This window comes from Tachypleus tridentatus, chromosome 7 (genome assembly GCF_004210375.1).
Source record: "Tachypleus tridentatus isolate NWPU-2018 chromosome 7, ASM421037v1, whole genome shotgun sequence".
NCBI classification, from domain to species: Eukaryota; Metazoa; Arthropoda; class Merostomata; order Xiphosura; family Limulidae; genus Tachypleus; species Tachypleus tridentatus.
The window spans coordinates 21,373,565-21,395,372 of NC_134831.1; the positions used below are offsets into that span (position 1 = coordinate 21,373,565).

A 21,808-nucleotide genomic window follows, 5' to 3' on the forward strand; every position below is an offset into this window, starting at 1 on the left:
TAATTTGTATACCCTGGTTTTTGGTGGTCATAATAAATATGGTAATTACAGTAACTCTTGATAGGCTAGGAGAAGAAACACTGTTATCTCTTTCGATATTAATCTGGAAAAAAGTCTTCAAACAAAACACTTTTATGATGTAAGTCATAACATTGCTTTCATTCAAGGACCTTTCTGTGATTAATAAGAAAGAAGTGTCTCCCTGTTGTTAGAATCACAGATAATGAGTCAAAGAACAAAACACTTAACTTTCACTTTAGCTAAAACACAGACCGATTTTCTCAAAGTTCTTTACTATTCTTGATGTACGAAAAACTATCCTGCAAAAGGGTAACTTTTCAGTCATATCGAATATCCGAATTATGGGGAGAAGCATATCATTGGAAAATATTAACTTCGCTCCAAATTAAAGAAAATATAGCGTTCCAAAGAAGCATCTTAAGATGATTGAACTATGCTTTACGTAAATTTTGTTTTGTAAGCCACCATAACTCAGTGGTAGAGCACTGGTCTTGTAAACCAGGGGTCGTGAGTTCTAACTTCACTGGTGGCTTTACATATCAAAAAACATATTAAGCGATTCATTTAAATAAAAACTGAGATGCGTTATTTTTCCCAGAGAATATTTTTAATTTTTCGCTGTCAAAGAAAATTGTTTCTAATTATCACAAACCACGGTAATAGTTGATAATACTATAAGATGTCTGTACTTTTATTATTCAATATTCTTAGATTACGGAATACATAAAAAATGTCTGTATTCTTTTAAAATCTGGACAATATCACAAAACGCACAATTTCACCGTTAATATACTACTTAGCAAATTATTAGCTTTTTGTTGCAACTTGTATTGTTATCGCGTATCGTTTTTTATGTATAGAGTTTCAAATCTTTTGGACACGACGCTAGGAACTGGATCTCAGTATTTTTGCTTTTTTCACCACTGCATGATCGAGTTCAGCCATGTTACATAAACGTTCCACAAACGTCCAGGCTATCTATTACAACAAACATCATTAAGCTTTTGCTTAAAAGACACCACCAAGCTTAGATTCGAGCATCAGATCGGCATTCTGAAAGATGACTATTGGTAAGTATCGAATTACAGCCAAAACTGTTTCATTAAGGTTTTATACATATTGTAGATAGATAAGCCATACGTGAATCTGACTATAAAGAGTAGAAAAAACCTTGTATGCAGAAGATGACGATTCTAAACGAAAGACATTTTGTACCAACATACTTAGTTAGAAAATATTTAGTATCACAATGACTATGAAGCAGTGACAAACATTCAGAGTTCAGCATCGTCACAGTGAATACCCCCGATCTCCTTGTGGTACAGCGCTGTGTCTCAGGTCAGAGAAAGCTGGAAATCGGCTGTCGATATACGTTATAAGCAGAGCCTAGATAGGCTTTTGTGTAGCTTTACTATTTACTACAAACAAACATCCCTCACAGTAGAAGAGGATCATAGAACTATTTCGACGCAAACTATATCAGCACGGAAGGGGATGGTATATTAATATAATCAACACATAATTGTCAATTAACGTCTTTCATACCTTGGAAAATTTAAAAAATATCACTATAAGAAAAATATCTGGCGAGTTGCACATGAACAGGGACTGGCCTTAATATTGTGAACGGGTTTAGAAAAAGGAATGAAAGATATAACAACTATAAGAAATATCAAAAATACTTAGTATAGCATAATTTATCACACGTCATACACTGGTGTTAAAAGTATACGCATGTCAGTGTAACTTGAAGAAATACATGTGACCATCTATATGTAGAGCTTTTTAACCTGAAAAGTAAAATTGCGACCATGAATAGTACACAAAATGGACCGGGAGTTTAAAGTAAAAATTCAAATTCAAAAAGTAACAACTGGTAACAACTGAGACATATTGTTCACATTATTTCCTCAAGTTACAAATCCCTCTTCTGACTTTTTTAAACGTTGCACATTTTTGAAAAGAAGGTCATTTCCGCAAAACGTTGGCTAAATTCATATTCGAGAAGACATCAGAGCATAACTAAGGACAAATCACAACTTACCTACGAAACATCTTTTAAAGTGTACCTTTTATTAATGAATGTTAACACTAACGTAATAACAGATGCTGCTTCATTTAATGATAAGGTAATTGATTATCTTTAAAGACACAAGCATGAGTATTTTCATTAGAAAGTTTAAAACATCATCGTTATTTCTTCTTTCACGATTGCTCACGATCATCTGAAATTACACGATATGTTTAGAAATTTACATCACAAGAACCACGGTTACAGTTAACACCAAATGACAATTCTTTCAAGACTTTACTATTATACAGTATAGATATTGAATTTTTTCATCCAACTCCTCACCTTGGTCTATAGAATAAAAGGATGGCATTTGCAGAGCCATAGAGGAAAGATCCAAAGTGTTCGAAAATGGATTATTATTATGTGAGTCCTATTGTATTAATCTATTATTAGAATTCGAAATTGATAACTATTTACACTATTGTTTGTTATGTTTAGTGTCAGATCTAACAAGAAGTGGTGAATCACAGTTTCTAAGCAAAGTTTTAACTTCATGACGTTTTCTATCCTATTCCTATATGATGTGGTTTGATTGTTAGTTTCAAACCAGGTATCATAGACGAATTCAAATATTGCTAAGATTCAATTTGCCGACGAATTGCTCTAAAATGTTTTTGTTATTATTTACGACGATATAAATCAAATATTTTAATTACCGTTTACCTTAAGAGTGAAAGTACAAAAATTAAAAAGTGTCTCAACCAGAATGTCACCATTTCAGTTTATCAGTGTTTCATATTGTGCAAATTCTCAATTTATTAGAGGAGAGAACTGCATTTTCATAGTTTAAATTTCGAATACTATAGAAAATTGTCAGTAACACATGTCAGTTAAATGTTTTAGCAAGACAAATGCTTCCATTACGTAAACAGTATTTTGGAAAAGCTTATCAAGAAACAACGAGATAAACCATATCGTTAATTACTGGTATTTTCTTTAAAAAACTACCATTCAAGTAAATGTATTGGAGATACAGATTATCGTTCGTTTCTATTGGGACGATCCAACATTCATCAGTTGGAATTTGTGACATTCACGTTCCTTTGAAAAGTAGAATTATCGACTGTTTATGCCTCAGAGAAAACTTTACCCCGGTTTATATAAAGAGGAAACAAATATACTGGTAAGTCTTCTGAAAATTATTCGTAACAATCTCGACTCTTTTGTATTTTCTAGCGTTAATTAACGATTTACACTGTCCTCTTTACTTCATATCAACAATTATTATAATCGTGGTATAAAGACGAAGACGTTATGCTTAAATGAATATCTAAATAAAGACGTTTATTTAGATATCGTATGTGTCCAAGCTATTTTCGTTTAGGATATCTCTTGATAACAGTGAAAAGTATAGTATTTCAACTGATATAAGTTAGAATTTATTTTCGATATATCTCATAACCAATTTAAACGCATGACCGAAAAAAAAATATCTTGACATTGTGGTGAACACGTTCTTCAAATTCCATTCAAGCTTTTTGAATATCTACATATTTTGTGATCAAATGAAACACACGAATTGTCCTTGATATGTTAAAATTGCAAGGCTTATTTCCACCATTTTAATAATGAGAAGTTCTCATATGTCACACAAATTTCGAAATGAGAGATTAAATCCTGAAAAAGCGGGAATCATTTCAATATCTCAAAAGTTCCTAAACATTACTTCAACAAACATTTAATGACTTCACTACACACCTTTGCAGCCCTCAGTATGATTATAGATTATTTATTTGTACTTTTGTTTGCACGTTATTGTTTATTTATGAAATTCTGTCTCAAGAGTAACCATTTCATCACTTATACATATACTTTTTTATTTTCGATTTCATCACTTGCATCTTTTGTCAATTGAAATTTCACTCTTTTATAGCTATTATCTTCGAAATATTTATTAACATTAGTTCAAAAGTATATTGGATAATCATTATTGTTTTGTTTTATTATGTTTTGATTTACCTACGCTTTTGTATAAACCGATAATTTTATTTTTTCATATTGTTAAATATTCCGTATTTGATTGATTAATGTAATTGCTTTTCGCCCTAAATTAATAAAAATTACATACATATGTCGGTCGCAGCTATTATTGAACTTAAGATGTCAAATTAATAAATAAATTATTACGTATGATTATAAAATATAAAAATACTGGTAGTTTTATGACACTATATTAGATAGTGGACGATATGAAATCATTACTGGTCTAATTTATTTATACTGAATATCTGAAATCCGTAAATATTCTGCCATCTATACTTAATCATGGACAACATCTATTTAACTTACGCTAATAATCTTTGGAAAATTATTGGTAGAAAAACCATATTTATGATGCCACGGGTTGTAAGTTTCATGATCAGTTTTTTAAACACATACATTTTTTAAAAATATTTAAGCTTAAAGTTACGCCATTACGATCAACACAAAGCTTCTTTATAAAATTCTAGAAAACATTTTTTATTTATGTATCTTTGTTGCAAATTTGATAACTTATACTAAATGCAAAAATAATATATTGATTAGAATTTTTCTTTTAGCTTCTACACAGGTGTTCATTTCTACAAAATATAGTGTTAATTTGTTCAAAATGTTTGTACAGAATAAACTCAAAATAAGCAGTAGTGACTCAACTGAATTTTTAAACAACCTTTTACCTTGCTTAAGATTTCCTACTCAAAGGACTATCTGAGCTCTGCCTTCCACTGATAACGAAACCTCGTTTACAGGTGTCTTAGTCCGCAGTCATACCACTGTGACACATGTATACATATATATTTAACATAAATGTAAGACGTCAGATAACATAATGATATAATAAGCAACACTAATATATCGTAAAGTTGTTATATTTTCCATTACTTTTCCTCATCTCTGTTGGCCGCGTAAAGGCCAGTCACAGTTACTGTGCAGCTCATTTTACTTCCTCTTACACTGAAAAGCTGCACACTCCACGAAGTTGGGAACGTTAATTAATAATTATTATGTTGGAAGTATTTCGCCCTATTGTGATATATTTTATGTCGGAACATTTCTGTAGCCTTCTTTCAGTGTGATGGATATTTCTTTGTAGTTAAAGACAGAGCTATATCACGGGTATTGAACTCGGTTGCGAGTGTTAAAAATGAGGAATCATACCGCTTTGCCATTGTGGGTCTCCACTTCAACCACTGTCGATGCTGCATACTTTATTTGAATCTAAATGATTTCTAACTAAATATATTGCTACAATATTTCTGTTTCACTTTCGTCTAGAATCAAAAACTTCTGCTCAAACAGTACGGGATTAAGATGTCTATTGTGAGAAATAGAACAGACGTCTATGTAACATGGCCGAAATCCATTATGCAGTGGGAAAAAAAATTTGATCCTGTAAGTAGCGTCGTGTCCTTTTGGGCAGAACCTCTATACATAAAGAAATGACACGCGACAACAATACAGTTGCTACAGCAAGTTAATAATTAGCTAGGTAGTAAAATAAAAATATGCCCTACAAGGTACGCAATGGTGCTTTTTTGGATATTGTATAGGTTTTATAAAGTCATTATGAAGTTGACGACGAAACAGATATCTTCTAATAATTTAATTAAGGCGATTATAGCTAGAACACGCCTGAAGCCAAACATTCTTCTTTTGAAAAACTGTATGACTAACACTGTTTTTAATTCTTCACATTAATGATCTAACTGCCGACTTTCATATATGACATAATAACTCTTTACTTGCCTTTTTCCCTTTTCAGGAAGGTATAATCATTCGTATTTGTCTTTACATAAAAATTCGATACATATAAACACTAATGAGTTTGTGTGAGATTCAATATGATAACAACTAATAATATTCTGAATTAGTATTAAACGGTTATATTTCTAAAATTATCCAAAAAAAAAAAAGTCATCTTCTATCTTTATAATCCTGATTATTTTGGTATATAATGACCTTTAGTGTACCATAGGTATGTGTTACTTTGTAAGTAATGGCTTTTTAAGCTTGCTCTTATACTGGTACCAAATAGAGAATGTATTTTTAAACGTATGGGAAAACATTTCAGTTCAACTTTCTCATCCAGCTTTTCAAAAAAAAATCTTTTTTTTTAAAGAATGTGTTCTCTATTTTAGAGTTTTGAATGACGTTTCAATATTACTGTTTGTAATTGCTGACACAAATTACCCTCGTAGGGCAACGTTTCTACTTGTGTTCACAACGATTATCGTGTGCACAATAATGTTTTATTTTGTTTCCTCATGTATTTACAAGAGTATATCTAAAGTATTTTTATGTAATGACTTTCATCGTTCTTATTCGTCGAAATTTTAAGATAATTTTTTTGGATTTATTTGTACTATCAAGCATTTACCTTTTCAAGTATAATTTAAAGTTTTTCTCATATTTTTGCACCGTTTCCCCATACATTGGCAAAGCGACATATCTGCGGATTTACACGCTAGAAACGTGGTTTCGATATCCGTGGTGTTAATTGTAGAAATACCCCATTTAGTATCTACGAGTTTCATTTCAAAAGAATAAAATTTCTTCAATTTTATACCAAAAACGGTTTATAGATTAATTGAAAAACTTGATGTTTTTTGAACAAATGAAAATAAGCGAAATACTTACATATACTCTCTTTTATCTTGATAAATATCTTCATATGAAGGCAGTTTCAGCAAAGTCTATCAGTTACTGTATAGCTGTCGTTATTTCAGATTATTAGCTAAGTATTGATAATAACTGAAAAATTATAATTAAATAAAGTCAGAAATACAATTATATGCAATATGAATGTCTTTGAAGTATGATAATTGCTCGTTAGATGGCACAAGCAAAGTTACCCTCGAATATCGTAATAGGAATATGTCATAGAATTGTTCAAACGAATATGAATAGACGTTCATGAATGCTACACGTAAGTTGAACCATCTTCATGATTTTTTACTTACCTTTCAGATAATCTCTCATCCAGTTCCAACAAACACATAAAGAGGCCAATAAACAACTTTGCAGTTCTAAGGACGAGTGTGTGTTTGTTTTTCTTATAGCAAAGCCACATCGGGCTATATGCTCAGCCCACCGAGGGGAATCGAACCCCTGAATTTAGCGTTGTAAATCCGGAGACATACCGCGGAACTAGCGGGGTGCCCTGAGGACGATAATAGATTCTTTTTACCTTTGTAAGCACTTTATTATGTCTGTGTTAAATTCAGAGTAAACATTTCAATCGTTAAACTATTTTTAAAATTTTTGATATTATCAGTTGTATTTCTGTGTTTCTTTAAACTCTATTATTTTCTTAGCTATTACCTTACAAATATTTAGATTAGTATTCAAAGAATATTAGTAATTCATTATCACATTGTTTTATTATATTTTGCGTGAACCAAGAATTTCCTTTCTTCATATTGTTAAATTAATAAAAATTACATACCTCTGTTGGTTACAGTTATTATTGAACTTAAGATCTCAAATTAATAACTAAATTATTATGTATTATTACAACATATAAAAGTTCTGTTAGTTTTATCACATTGTATGAGACAGCGGTCAATATAAAGTCATTACTAATTTTATTTATACTGAGTATCTGAAGTCCGTAAATTTTCTGCCATCTATATCTAATCGTCGACAAAACCCATTTCACTTATACTGATAAAATTTGGAAGATTCTTGGTAGAAAAACCAGATTTGTAAATTCACGGGTTGAAAATTTCATGATCAATATTTTAATACATAATCATTTTTTATAAAAAAGCATTTAATACAAAACTTACGCTTTCACGTTCATCACAAAGCTTCTTTATAAAATATAACAAAACATTTTTTTATATATCTTTGTTGCCAAATTTTTAATTTATGTTAAAGGAAAAATTTATCTAGATATCAACACTAATGCTTTTAGTGTGTGTACAAGAGAAAATTCTTACATAATTTTATTGTAATAAGGTAAATCTCTCTTTGTGAAATTTCAGAAATGGAAGAGAACGCAGTCAAATTATCATAACCATTGTTACAAAATGTGGTACGCGGGGGCACAGTAGTAAGTCAACGGATTGAAAACCTAAAAACCTGAAGTTCGATTGTCTTTGTAGACCCAGCAAATAACCCAATATTGCTATTTTATGAGAAATACACAAACAAACCTACATATGAAATATAATTAAATATTACGTAATTAAGAGTTTTTCCAGCCTCGGCGGAGCGCATAATAGAACAACTAGGTGTTTGTTTGTTTTCTTTTCGAAGTACGAAATTGTAGCTCATGGCTTCACTCTCTCTTGACCAGTTGGGGGTTTAACAACAGTTTTAGACTTAAGACTTCAGAAAGTTTTGATTCATGGATATGAGTGCCTGAGGTCCATGGGTTAATTTACTTTAATCCTGTCACAAATAATTTAAATATGGCGGCAGGGTGATAGAGATCCTGATGAGTAATAAAAGATAGATATTTCTTACACATATATAAATATCTAATAAAGTAAAAAGGGAAAAAAATATCTCATAGATTCATTTACTCTATTCCTACTTTAACGAATTTCGAGTGGCACAGCTGGTTAATCTGAAGCGTGAAGAATACCATTTTGATAAGATACTTTGTATGATAAATTAGTAATTAACTTAATCGCTGAATCTCCGAGATAAATTGTAAATAACAGTTAAATTATTTGCAGATGTTTTCCTTTAATAAACATTGGTATCCAACAATTCATGGACATTGATTAAAAAGTCGCTCAGAATAAGTTTCGAAAACATCAGATTTTTACAATTACGCAACGTGAGTTGGACTTTGTTACTAAGTACAGAGTGAAAATTTGTGAATATATATATATATATCTCAAAGGTGGTACACAAAATATGTGTAAGAGCAATTGTTTAGTCATGATAAATGTAAGCATAATAAACAAACATATAAAGAGAATTAACCATCAAGGAACAGTTTTTCATATAAAATAAACACAAAACCCTCATTCTTCTTCCTATCCTAGCCAGGTGGGTTAAGGCGTTCGACTCGTAATCTGAGGGTCGTGGGTTAAAATCCCCGTCGCACCAAACATACTCGCCCTCTCAACCGCGAAGGCGTTATAAAGTGATGGTCAATCCCACTCTTTGATGGTAAAAGAGTAGCCCAAGAGTTGGCGGTGGGTGGTTATGACTAGCTGTCTTCCTTCTGTCTTGCACTGCTAAATTAGGGACGACTAACGCAGATAGTCCTTGAGTAGCTTTGCGCGAAATTTAAAACAAACAAACAAACAATTAATTGTCCCTTAAAATATAATCAAATAATTAATAGAAAATTATGCTTACAACTATATTTAAAAAAAATCATTGTTTATCAGTTCAACTTTTGTGCTGTTTGAAATATAAATAGGCGTGTTAAAATTTGATATCTAAAATATTCCTTTGTGAAATATGTTAATTAGTTCTATACTATGTAAAAACTACACTAATAAACACCACACCAACATTATTTATAAAATACAATGTGATAACTGCCACGACTTCTATATTGGAGAAACAAGTAGAAAATTGGAGACCAGATTCAAAGAACACTAAAAGTCACCTTGAAACGTTTTCGAACACTGCAAAACAATTAAACACAACATAACCATAGAAAACACCGAAATACTAAATAAAGAGACGAACATAAACAAACGCAAAATTAAAGAAGCCTTACTTATAGAACAACTCAAGCCCAAAAGCAACCAATACAAAGGAACACCTTTAAACATATATATATATATATATTCAAACATCTCAGCCCGCCCTCTATATTCCTACACTAAGTTACACAACCCCCTTCAAACATGTGGTCAGCTATCGGTCAGTTACTTCTTTCTTTCTTTGTGAACCTGACGATGACCGAAGAAGGTCGAAACGTTGTTCGCTCCTCTACATAAAAACATTTTCTCAACACAAACCAGTCGCTTTTACATATATAATTTTCTCTACAAGTGGCTTTTCGCGTCATCACTGATAGCATTAATTCACAATTATGAACTTTTGAAGCATAGAGACATGCGATTTTTGGTAAAGTATATTGTATCTAATGAATGATATTTGTGATGCTAAATTCATGTCACTTTATAATGTTTCATAAGTACACACTACAGTTTTTGTCGGCAAATCAGAAAATATGTTACATTAGGACATTTAATCTTTATTGCTCATCGAAATATCAAATAAAATTTCACAAATAATAAAAGTTCATAAATGAAAAAGAGTTGACAATCGTAATCTTAAAAGAACATGTTATTATAAATCAAGTGATTTCTTTTTCACATTTTATAAATCCAAACATTTATTCTTTACCTTTAGAACAGCAATGTAAAATCAGAGGCTTAAGAAACATACTAAAAGGTTTGTTAATAAAACTTCAAGGTTCCCAAACGATTTAAATAATAATTTTTAACTTTTATACAACTTATGCATATTATTTTTATCTTGTATTATTTCATTTAAAGTTTATGTTCTACATATTAGGCTCTTCTAGAATACAAAAGTTGGAGAAATAGTTAAATTCTTTAAAGTTACATCAGTATATCATTGGTTTCTTTATTGTTTTACTTTCGTGCTAGCCGTCCACAAATGAGCTAGACAACACCACTCACAGTCAACTTTTCGACAACTCTTTAACAAACATATAGTGGAATCCAACGTCCCAATACAACCCCACAGAGCTAAAAGGAAAACATGTTTGATATGAAGGGGATTCGAACCCGAAACTCTCTTATTAAGAGTTGAGCATATATAACCATCCAACTATCCTTGGAACAATGTGACAAAAGATACTGTATACGAAATAATACGTATCTATCATTTCATATGAAATCTGTTTACGAAGATTTTTCTCAAAATAATCGTGTCAAACATTGACCAACGTGATCAGATTTATCTTCTTTGGCAACTGGCCAAATACTACGATGATTATAGCAATATTATTAATATTAGGCAACTGCATAACATAATAATAGAATTTTAGTTTTTACGTCTTAAAGATCAACGAAATTGTTATAAAATATAGAAAAGTGAGTAAAGTTCAATGTAGGTCATAAACTTAATGGTTTTATTGTGAAGGGAGCCCAAGATTGAACATAATACTCATAATGTGATCTAACCAGGGATATGTAATATGACTTCTTAATACTTCTATTTAATATTTTTTTATAAAGAGAACCTAAAATACTATTTGCTATACCATTAGCAACAGTAAACTGCTTAAATGGTATAACAGACTAATCAATCATTGCTGCAAGATTCTTTTCATTCATTAAATTATTAACCTCCAAGTGGCTCAGCGGAAGGTCCGCGGACTTACAGCGCTAAAACCCGGGTTTCGATACCCGTGGTGGGCAGAGCACAGCTAACCCATTGTGTAGCTTTGTGCGTTATTCAAAACAAGAACCATTAAATTATTAAAGTTCCTTCTGAGTAATTTTTGACTATTTCTTTACATACGACAGTCCGAAGACTTAGCCCTGTGTTACAATACTCACAACATTTATTTAGTTAAACTGAACTCCTGAAGCATATACATATATATATATATACAGAATGACACTGAGTTTGAAAATAAAACTCTACTATCGTAGAGTTGAGTTTGTTACACGTACGATGATCGTCAATTAATAAACGACTAGTAAACAGTGTTAAAAAACTGGCCGTCTTTTTTAAGTCTCTTAGTAGTCACCTAAGAAAACAGCGTGTGAAGTCGCTGGTCGCTTTGTGTATTCTTCATAATTAAACAAGAGGAAATCTTCAATACCGTCAGCACATACAATTCCTTCAGGCGAAAATAGACTTAATTAATCTCTGAGACCTTTTCTCGTTTTCCAGAGATATATTTTTCTGCCCAAGTAATACTAAGTGTGGGGCGTCATATACCCGATTCAGTTTTATAAGTCATCAGGAACTCTACCAGCTCTTCCCCAAATTAAAATTGTTTTAAGGAGAATTAGAGAAAATTAATATATGAGGCATATGACTTGGTTTAATGTTTTCTCTTATTTACAAAAACCTACACAATGAGCCAGTTCTCCTCTGCCACTGTAAGTATAGAAAACCAATTTTTGGTGTTCTATCGAATCGCGATGTGCATTGTAATTAATCTCAAACTGAATCAATAGAGGAGATAAGTTGTTAATCCACATAAAATTGGAATTTTATATCGATATCAACATCGATCTGTGAACCTTTACATGTGTTGAACAGTCAATATGAGAATAAAAGTTTGTTAACACTTGTTTAGGAAGCCAACTAGCTCTATTGTTGTTTGTCCTAACATAATTAGAAACTTACTTTTTACAGAGGAAAACAGATATTTTATATCCTCGTAATAATACTAAATAAATAGTAGCATTTCGACAAAGAATACTTTTCTTCCAGTTGACACTAAATGACACATCATTCAAAACTTTACTATTCTACTGTATGAATATTGAATTTTTTCTTCTTTTTCCTCATCTTGGTCTATAGAATAAAAGTAGGTAATTTGCAGGGCCTTAGAAGGAAGATCCAAAGTGTGCTAAAATTGATTATTATAACCTGAGTCCTATTTTATTAATCTCTTATTATAATTTGAGATTGATAACTGCTTACATCATTGTCTGTTCTGTTTAGTTTCAGATTTAACAAAAAGTGGTAAATCACAGTTTCTAAGCAAAGTTTTAACTTCATGATGTTTTCTGTCCTATTCTTATGTTATGTGGTTTGATGGTGAATTTCAAACTATGTATTATAAACTAATTCATATATTGCTGAGATTCAATTTGCCGATGAATTGCTTTAAAAAAGTTCGTTATTATTTACGATATTATAAACGCTTCCATCACGTAAACAATATTTTGAAAACCCTTATCAAGGTGAAACGAGACATAGAATGTTCGAGTCAGAGGGACAACAAAACACTGAATAACAACATAGAAAAATTATCGATTAATTGTTCACATCGTAATACCCACTCCACGAAATTGGATCCAGATCAATGTATGTCCTCCACTGGCATTGACACTAGTTTTATTTGTCGTTTTTTTTGTTTTTGAATTTCGCACAAAGCTACTCGAGGGCTATCTGTGCTAGCCGTTTCTAATTAGCAGTATGAGACTAGAGGGAAGGCAGCTAGTCATCACTACCCACCACCAACTCTTGAGGTACTCTTTTAACAACGAATAGTGGGATTGACCGTCACATTAACCCCCCCCGCCCAACGGCTAAAGAGCGATGGGGATGCGAACTCGTGACCCTCAGATTACGAGTCGCACGCCTTAACACGCTTAGCCATGACGGGCCCACCACTAGTTTTAAAAACTAAAATTTGATGTTGCACTGCTATGCATAAATAGTGAGCTTTTCAGAAATTTTGCGTTACTTCAATAAAACATAACTGCACACTTTCTGAAAAACTATAAGGCATCAAAAACGGTAAGAAACTGAAGTCTACCACCAAAATTTATCTAATTTTTATAAATATTGAAGAATGTTTTAGCGATGTTTCAATTGTGGGCAATTATTCTTCACGTAAATTGAATCATTATAATTTATTTTGTTTTATATTAAATCAATTTTATCGTATAAATATGTCTTCTGTGTTTTCCAATCATTTTGGAAATTTTTAATTTTTTATATTCGACTGAATAGTGTTTTTGAGAAGTAGTTTATTAAAATACATCCATTTCTTTCTAATTAAACGTCAATATTATGCAATAGGTTGCCGAATGCTTTTGCCAGAATATGTAATTTCCAATCTTAAAAAATACAGCCTACAATAACAAAATTAGCTCCCTGTTTAGATTTTCAGTTGCAAACAAACACTGCATTGAAGTAATTTTCTTGACATACTTAAGTTCTTACTTCAAAACAAACAAACAAACCTTAAATTGCAAACAAACATACTTTGAAGATGTATTCAAAAAAGTAATAAAAATAAATAAAAAGTAATCTATATAAAATATTTGGTTTAGACATTGTTCTTGTCTAAACAATTTTTGTTCAAAAATCTGGTAAAACACCATACAGTAACACTGTATCGTGAAACATCTTCCATATCCGTACGTAATCATGTCATTCACATCGTTTAGAGCAAACCTCACGATCTGATCTTCATTTATTAGGTACTTTTTGGAACTCAGTTTTATCTGTTTATAAATATACATTCATAGGAAAATAGCTAACAAACGAGTATCGGAAGTAAACTACATAGGTATTATACACTTAACTTATTTTTATATATACGTTTATCGAGATATCTCCATGACGTATATAAAAGAAAAACATCAGGATGTTGAACTAGCTGAGTCGTGAACATAACTAACCTTCCTATCTTACTAGTTCCTCTCGAAGCCTAATGGCTTCTAACGCTGAGAATCGCGCATATATAAATTTCATAATGATATTTCAATAAGTGCCTTTTCTTAATTCTCCTTTATATGTTTGTTTAATGCGCTTACAATTAGCATTACAAAAAAATGCTATTATACATACTTTATGTACCACCTTTAAGATGTATCTATATTCAAATATATTCGCACGAGGTGGAGCAAAGATATCTTATTGTGCAACTTTGTATTTCCAAACTAACGAAATCCAGATAACGTTCTGTGATTGCAAGAACCTGATATTTTCTAATCTTATTTTGAGCAAATTTTTTATAAAGATGACCAAAAATTGTTGCATTCGAATGTTTATTAACAAAATATTAACAAATAAATTAACTGTTACTTACATTTTCTCTCAGTGATTGAGCAATTAAGTTAATAGTTTATTTATCATATCTTATCAAAATGGTCTTCTTTATACCTCAGGTAAACAGCGGGATTCCTCAAAAGCTGTATCACTTCAAATATTTTTTTAGATAGGATGAGAGCAACCTAGCCAAAGAGATACTTTTCCCTCTTTACTAGTTACATGTGTGCAAGCAATACCAATCATGGTCGCAAGTATTTCTCATTCACTTTTATTACTCATTAGGATCTCCACCAGTCTTCCCTGGTATTTAAATTCTTTGGGACAGGATTAATTAATTAATGAGACCCTAAACATACTCAAATCAACGAATCAAAACTATTGGAATTCCTGTGTCTGAAACTGTTTTATTAAGGTTTTATACATATTGTAGATAGATAAGCCATACGTGAACCTGACTATAAAGAGTAGAAAGAACCTTGTATGCAGAAGATGACGATTCTAGACGAAAGACATACCAACATACTTAATTAGAAAATATTTAATATCACAATGATTATGAAGTAGTGACAAACATTCAGAGTTCAGCATCGTCACAGTGAATACCCCCCGAACTCCTTGTGGTACACCGCTGTGTCTCCGGTCGGAGAAAGCTGGAAATCGGTTATCGATATACGTTATAAGCCGAGCCTAGATAGGCTTTTGTGTAGCTTTACTTTTTACTACAAACAAACATCCGTCACAGTAGAAGAGGATCATAGAACTATTTCGACGCAAACTATATCAGCACGGAAAGGGGTGGTATATAATCAACTCATAATTGTCAGTTGACGTCTCTCATACCTTGCAAAATTTCCAAAATATCACTATGAGAAAAACGCCTGGCGAGTTGCATATAAACAGAAACTGGCCTTACTGTTGTCAACGGGTTTACGAAAAGGAACGAAAAATATAACAACTATAAGAAATATCAAAAATACTTAGTATAGCATAATTTATGACACGTCATACACTGGTGTTAAAAGTATACGCATGTCAGTATAACTTGAAGAAATACACGTGACCATCTATATGTACAGCTTTTTTAATTTCTAAAGTGAAACTGCGACCATGAATAATACACAAAATGGACCGGGAGTTTAAAGTGAAAATTCAATTGCGAAAAGTAACAACTGGTAACAACTGAGACATATTGTTCACATTATTTCCTCAAGTTACAAATCCCTATTCTGACTTTCCTAAATATTGCACGTTTTTGAAAAGAAGGTCATTTCCGCAAAACGTTGGCTTAATTCATATTCGAGAAGACATCAGAACATAACTAAGGACAAATCACAACTTACCTAAGAAACATCTTTTAAAGTGTACCTTTCATTAATGAATGTTAACACTAACGTAATAACAGATTCTGCTTCATTTAATGATAAAGTAATTTCAAGACACATTTCAATTGGCCATAAAACCTTTGATATTCTACATGTCGTTAAAATGACTAGAAGAATGTCAAGATTGTAAATGTCACGTCTAAAAGATTTGATTTTTGTAACATTTGAGAAGTGTATTCTTTTGTATGTCAAAATCGCAACTAGATGGATATTCGTAAATATCACATTAACTCTATCCATCCTTTATTTTAAGTTAAATTCGTTGTCAATAATGTTATTTAAAATGTCTTAAGAGCTTAATTTAACATATATATGTATGAATTAAAAAACTTATTAATTCCTTTAAATTTTGAAAAATAATAGAAATAAAATCTATAATTTCAATTAATATACAAAGGTATCTTGAACAATGAGTTAGTTATGTGTATTTTGTCCTTTATAGTTCTCCTGGGATTTGTAGAACATTTCTTCAAATGTTTGGTCCTGGTGGTATAAATGTAACTAACATAAGTAACCATTGCAGGTCTTCTTATTATAATTTTCTAATGAGTTATAGCTAAAACTGCAAAATCCGCGTATATTTTCTACATTCACAAAAAATGCTTTAACCACACTATAAGTGATATAGTCAATTAATATTCTAGTAATAGATCAATCACTACGAGATACGTATGTGTACGTGTAGGAGTATTGTCTTAATCTCCAATTCCCTTTTATACTATTGCGTATTACACACACATTTCTCTCTAACTATGTATCTTACTTGTATATAATTAAAGCTCATCAATATAATCATTCTATTATAATTACCTGATATTCCATTGTTTATCAAATGATTCGTACAAGTCGTGAATATGGCAACTCAGTTCAATATTGTTCTCGAAAAGTCCGATCAAGCTTGTCGAAGATAAATTTGTGCATATTTTGCAATCAAGTAAAACCCATTAATTGTTCCTGATATGTTATAACTACAAGGATTCTTCACAGCATTTTATCAAAGATAATATCCCATACTGCCACACAATTTTCGAAAAGAAAGTTGAAATCCGGAGAAAGCCGGAAACATTGCAATTTATCAAAAGTTCCAGATTAACTCGTTGTAGACCAAAACCTAAAAACATATACAGACAAACTTAAACTAGTGGTACAGTTAATTGTGTAAATGTAAACCACAAAACAGTAAGATAAAACTCACTGTTTCTGTTTTAAAAGCCACAAAGAAAAAGATTAGAGATAAACGTATATTTAGTGATAATTCATTTGAGTCACTGTGTACCCCTGTATAAAAATGTATAGCTAGTGAAATTGTTATTGATGACACTATAAAACATTAAACTCCCAAGACAACTAATTTTTGAAGTCTCAACAGTTACTTTTCTTACAGCAGCAGTGCCTGTAGTTCACATGCAATTCGAGAAGTATTCTGTAGACATGAAGCTTTGTGCACACCCACTAACTCCTGCTCAAACCATGCTACTTGAGTGTTGATAATTACTCACATGTTATTGGACCGTAATTCATGTACTTTGAAATCTGTGAGGCAACCATTCCATTTAAAATAATATGATGGCATTGTATAATATTTTAAATGTCGCATGTGAATTCTGAAAGCATGGGGTCGCTTTACAATTTGTTCTCAGGACGTCAAATCCTTTTCGATTTTTGTATTTGCCTACGCTGGATGTCACACTGGTTGTTTTGCTTTGTTTTTGTTGGTTTTTTTTTTTCAATTTAATCATGCCCAAAAATATTTCAGTATTAGGGCAGGCTGGTAGAGATTCTGATGAGTAATAAAATTGAATCAGGTATACTCTTGTCCAAGATTGATATAACTTGCACACAGATGTATGGCTAATAAAAAGGGGGGGGAGTATCATAGGCTTATTTAGTCTAATCCTACCTAAAATAATTTCACGTACCATAGCTCTTGTTTATCTGGAGCATAAAAAGACCATATTGATAAGTCTTGGTAAATAAGGAATTACTTAACCGCTGAAGAAATGACAGAAATTGTGGGTAGATATAAAGTTTTTAATTTAGCTGGTTCTTAATATTACAGAATGTAGACTGGACTTCGTTGGTTAATAAACCCAAAGTTACACCGCAGAATATCTTTCCCGCCCAGTTGGAATATCAGTGATTATATATACATCTTATTAGTGATTCACAAAATATGTGTGTGTGTTTTTTCTTCTAGCAAAGCCGCATCGGGCTATCAGCTGAGCCCACCGAGGGGAATCGAACCCCTGATTTTAGCGTTGTAAATCCGCACAAAATATGTAAAAGAACAATTGTTTTTCATGCAAACTGTAAGCGTATTCAATAAACATATATATAGAAGAATTAACCATCAAGGAAGAGTTTCTGGTATGGGATGAACATCGATTTTGAGCATTATAAGCCATAAGGCTTACAGCGGTTGCAAAATTTTCAAACTTTTGTACGTCATATACATAGTCCAACACTTAGATCATTTTTGTATACGTCATCGAGTTATCCTGATTAACGAATAGCTACAAATAAGTTAAGGGTGTAATACATATAAAGCTGATTTCTGATACTTCTTTGTTAGGTTTTGTAAGCGCTTGTAGTTACGTATGATATAAAATATGGACACAATCATAAACTTACGCCCCCAGTGGCTCAGCGGTATGTCTGCGAACTTACACCGCTAAAAACCGGTTTCCATACCCGTGGTGGGCAGAGCACAGATAGCCCATTGTGCAGCTTTGTGCTTAATTCAAAACAACAACATAAAGTTATTTAAACTAATACCACAAGGAAACTCATGATAAAGCTGGTGTGGGCCACTTATTAGCCAATCAATCTGTTGATTAAAGGATACGAGTTAGAGACGTGATCCTGCTGAATATGATATGTATTTTAAGCTATATGTAGATAATAACATATTTGTTCTGATCAAAGTACTTCTATCGGTAGGTATTTATCCCATATTAGAAACTGTTCCTTAATGGTTAATTCTCCTTTATATATTTGTTTAATACGCTTACAGTTTGCTTGGGAAAGTAACTGCTTGTACACATACTTTTTGTGCCACTTTTAAGATGCATCTCTATTCACAGTTAATCGCATTGTGCGGAGCAAAGATATTTAATGGTGTAGCTTTGTTCTTACAAACTAAGCAAGTCCAACCTACGTTCCGTAATTGTAAGAACCTGATGAATCGTAAACGTATTCTGAGCGAGTTTTTAAATTAATATCCTAGCACTATTGCATATCAATGTTTTTTGGTGTGAAAACACCTACAAATTGTTTAAATTTTACTCACAATTTCTCTCATTTATTGAAGGGGTACGTTAATTACTTATTTGCCAAGTCTTATCAAGATGGTCTTTTTCCTATGCTCAGCTAAACCAGAGGGAATGCAGAATAGCCGTGGAACTTGAAATTCTTTAAGGTATATTTAGAATATGTGTGTTTTCTTAGAGCAAAGCCACAAACCTAGGGGAATCGAACCCCTGATTTTGAGTTGTAAATCCGTAGACATACCGCTGTACTAGCGGGGGACGTATTTAGAGTAAATGAACCAAAGAGACCATTTACCCTTTTTATTGGCTATACATATGTTTGCAAGCAATATCCATCTTGAAAACGCGTATACCCGATTAAGATTTATTGCTCATCAGGACCTCTGCAACTCAGTCTTGATATTTAAATTTTTTGAGACAGAATTAAAGTAAATTAGCCAATGAGATCTCAGGCTTAATCAAATACACCAATCAAAACTATTGGAAGTCCTGAGTCTAAAACTGTCATGAGACCACCAACTCGTCAAGAGAGTGTAAAGCCGTGAACCAAAATCACTTGAAAAAAACAACAACACACACACACGAAAAAAAAAAAACCAACAAAACTTCTAGGTGTTCTATGATGCGCTCTACCAAGCCTAGAAATATTCTTAATTGCGTAATATTTAGTTATACTTGGTTTATATGTTTGTGTGTATTTCACATAGAAAAGCAGTATCGGGTTATCTGCTGTGTCTAGACAGGCAATCAAACTTCTGATTTTTCAATCCAAAGACTTACTACTGTGCCCCCGCGTACAACGTTTTGTAACAATGGTTATGCAATTTGACTTCGTTCTGTTCCATTTCTGAAATTTCGCAGATAGAGATTTACCTTGTTAACACAACATTTTGTAGGAATATACACCTGTGCACACACTAAAAGCATAAATGCTGATAACTAGAATATTTTTTCTTTTAGCATAAATTACACATTTTTCTGAAAGACACATAAATAATAAAAAGTTTTGTTATATTTCATAAAGAACTTTTCTCATGAACGTAAAAGCATCAGTTTGGTTTTAAATAGTTTTTAATAAAAAAATGTGTATGTGTTTAAAATATTGATAATAAAATTTACAGCCCTTGAATTGACAAGTATGGTTCATCTACCAAGAATTTTCCAAAGTTTATTAGTGTAAATGAAATGGATTTTGTCCACAATTAAATACAGTTGGCAGAAAAGTTACTGATTTTTGAATATTCAATATAAATAAAATAGATCAATAATGATTTTAAATCGACCACTATCTGATACAATGTTATAAACCTACTGGAACGTTTATATTTTATAATCATACATAATAACTTACTTAATAATTTGACATCTTAAGGTAAATAATAGCTGCGACCGACAGAAGTAGGGATATATGTGTGTGTCTGTGTGTTTTCTAATAGCAAAGCCACATCGGGCTATCTGCTCAGTCCACTCGAGGTATGTATCCTTTATCAATTTATGGCGAAAAGCAATTATATTACTCTATCAAAATCGGTATATTTAACAATATCAATAAATAAAATTATAGGTTTATAAAATGCGTATGTAAATCAAATTATAATAAATCAAAGTAATAATGAAATACCAATATTCTTTCAAACAAAATGTATAAATCTTCAGAATATAATAGCTAAAATAATAATACAATTTAAAGAAACAAACAAATGCAAGAGATAATGTCAAACATTTTAAAAAAATAACAGAACTATTAAAATCGTTACTCTGAAGTTAAAATTTAAAACAGAAATAATAATTATAAACAAAAGTATAAACGAAGTTCTGTAGTGACGTCATTAAATATTTGTTGAATTGATGTTTAGCAACTGGATGAGAGATTATCTCAAAGATAGATAAGAATCATGAAAATGTTTTAACTTACGTGAGACAATCATAAATGTCTGTTGACTTTCGTTTGAACAATTCTATGGCATATCCGTGTTCCGATGTTTGAGGGTCACTTTGATAACACCACATAACAAGCAATTATCATACTTCAAAGCCATCCTGCTTATCCTTTGTCACAGGAACGTTGAATTTAAAGACAAAACATCATACTCATTGGATGAATACTGGTAATTAGTTTTTCTCAGATTTCGTTTTGAATTTCATTTCTCAGAATGGCGCAAACGAAACATTAGTAATTAGCATTAGAATTTAAAGAGTTTTTCTGACTTTATTGGATGTAAAGTTTTTCAAGTAATTTATAAATCATTTTCAGTATAAATTAAATAAATTTGTTTCTTTTGAAATTAAGTACATAGATACTCAATGGTCTATTTCTACTATTCCCACCACGGATATTGAAACCCGGTTTCACTGCTAAATTAGGGACGGCTAGCGTAGATAGCTCT

At 31.7% G+C, this 21,808-nt stretch overlaps 1 non-coding gene across 1 annotated transcript; it reads left to right on the forward strand.

Moving 5' to 3' along the window:
• Positions 1–481: 481 nt before the first annotated feature.
• Positions 482–553, forward strand: TRNAT-UGU (transfer RNA threonine (anticodon UGU)). The gene has a single exon. It is a non-coding gene; the product is annotated as a tRNA-Thr (tRNA).
• The last annotated feature ends 21,255 nt before the right edge of the window (positions 554–21,808 follow it).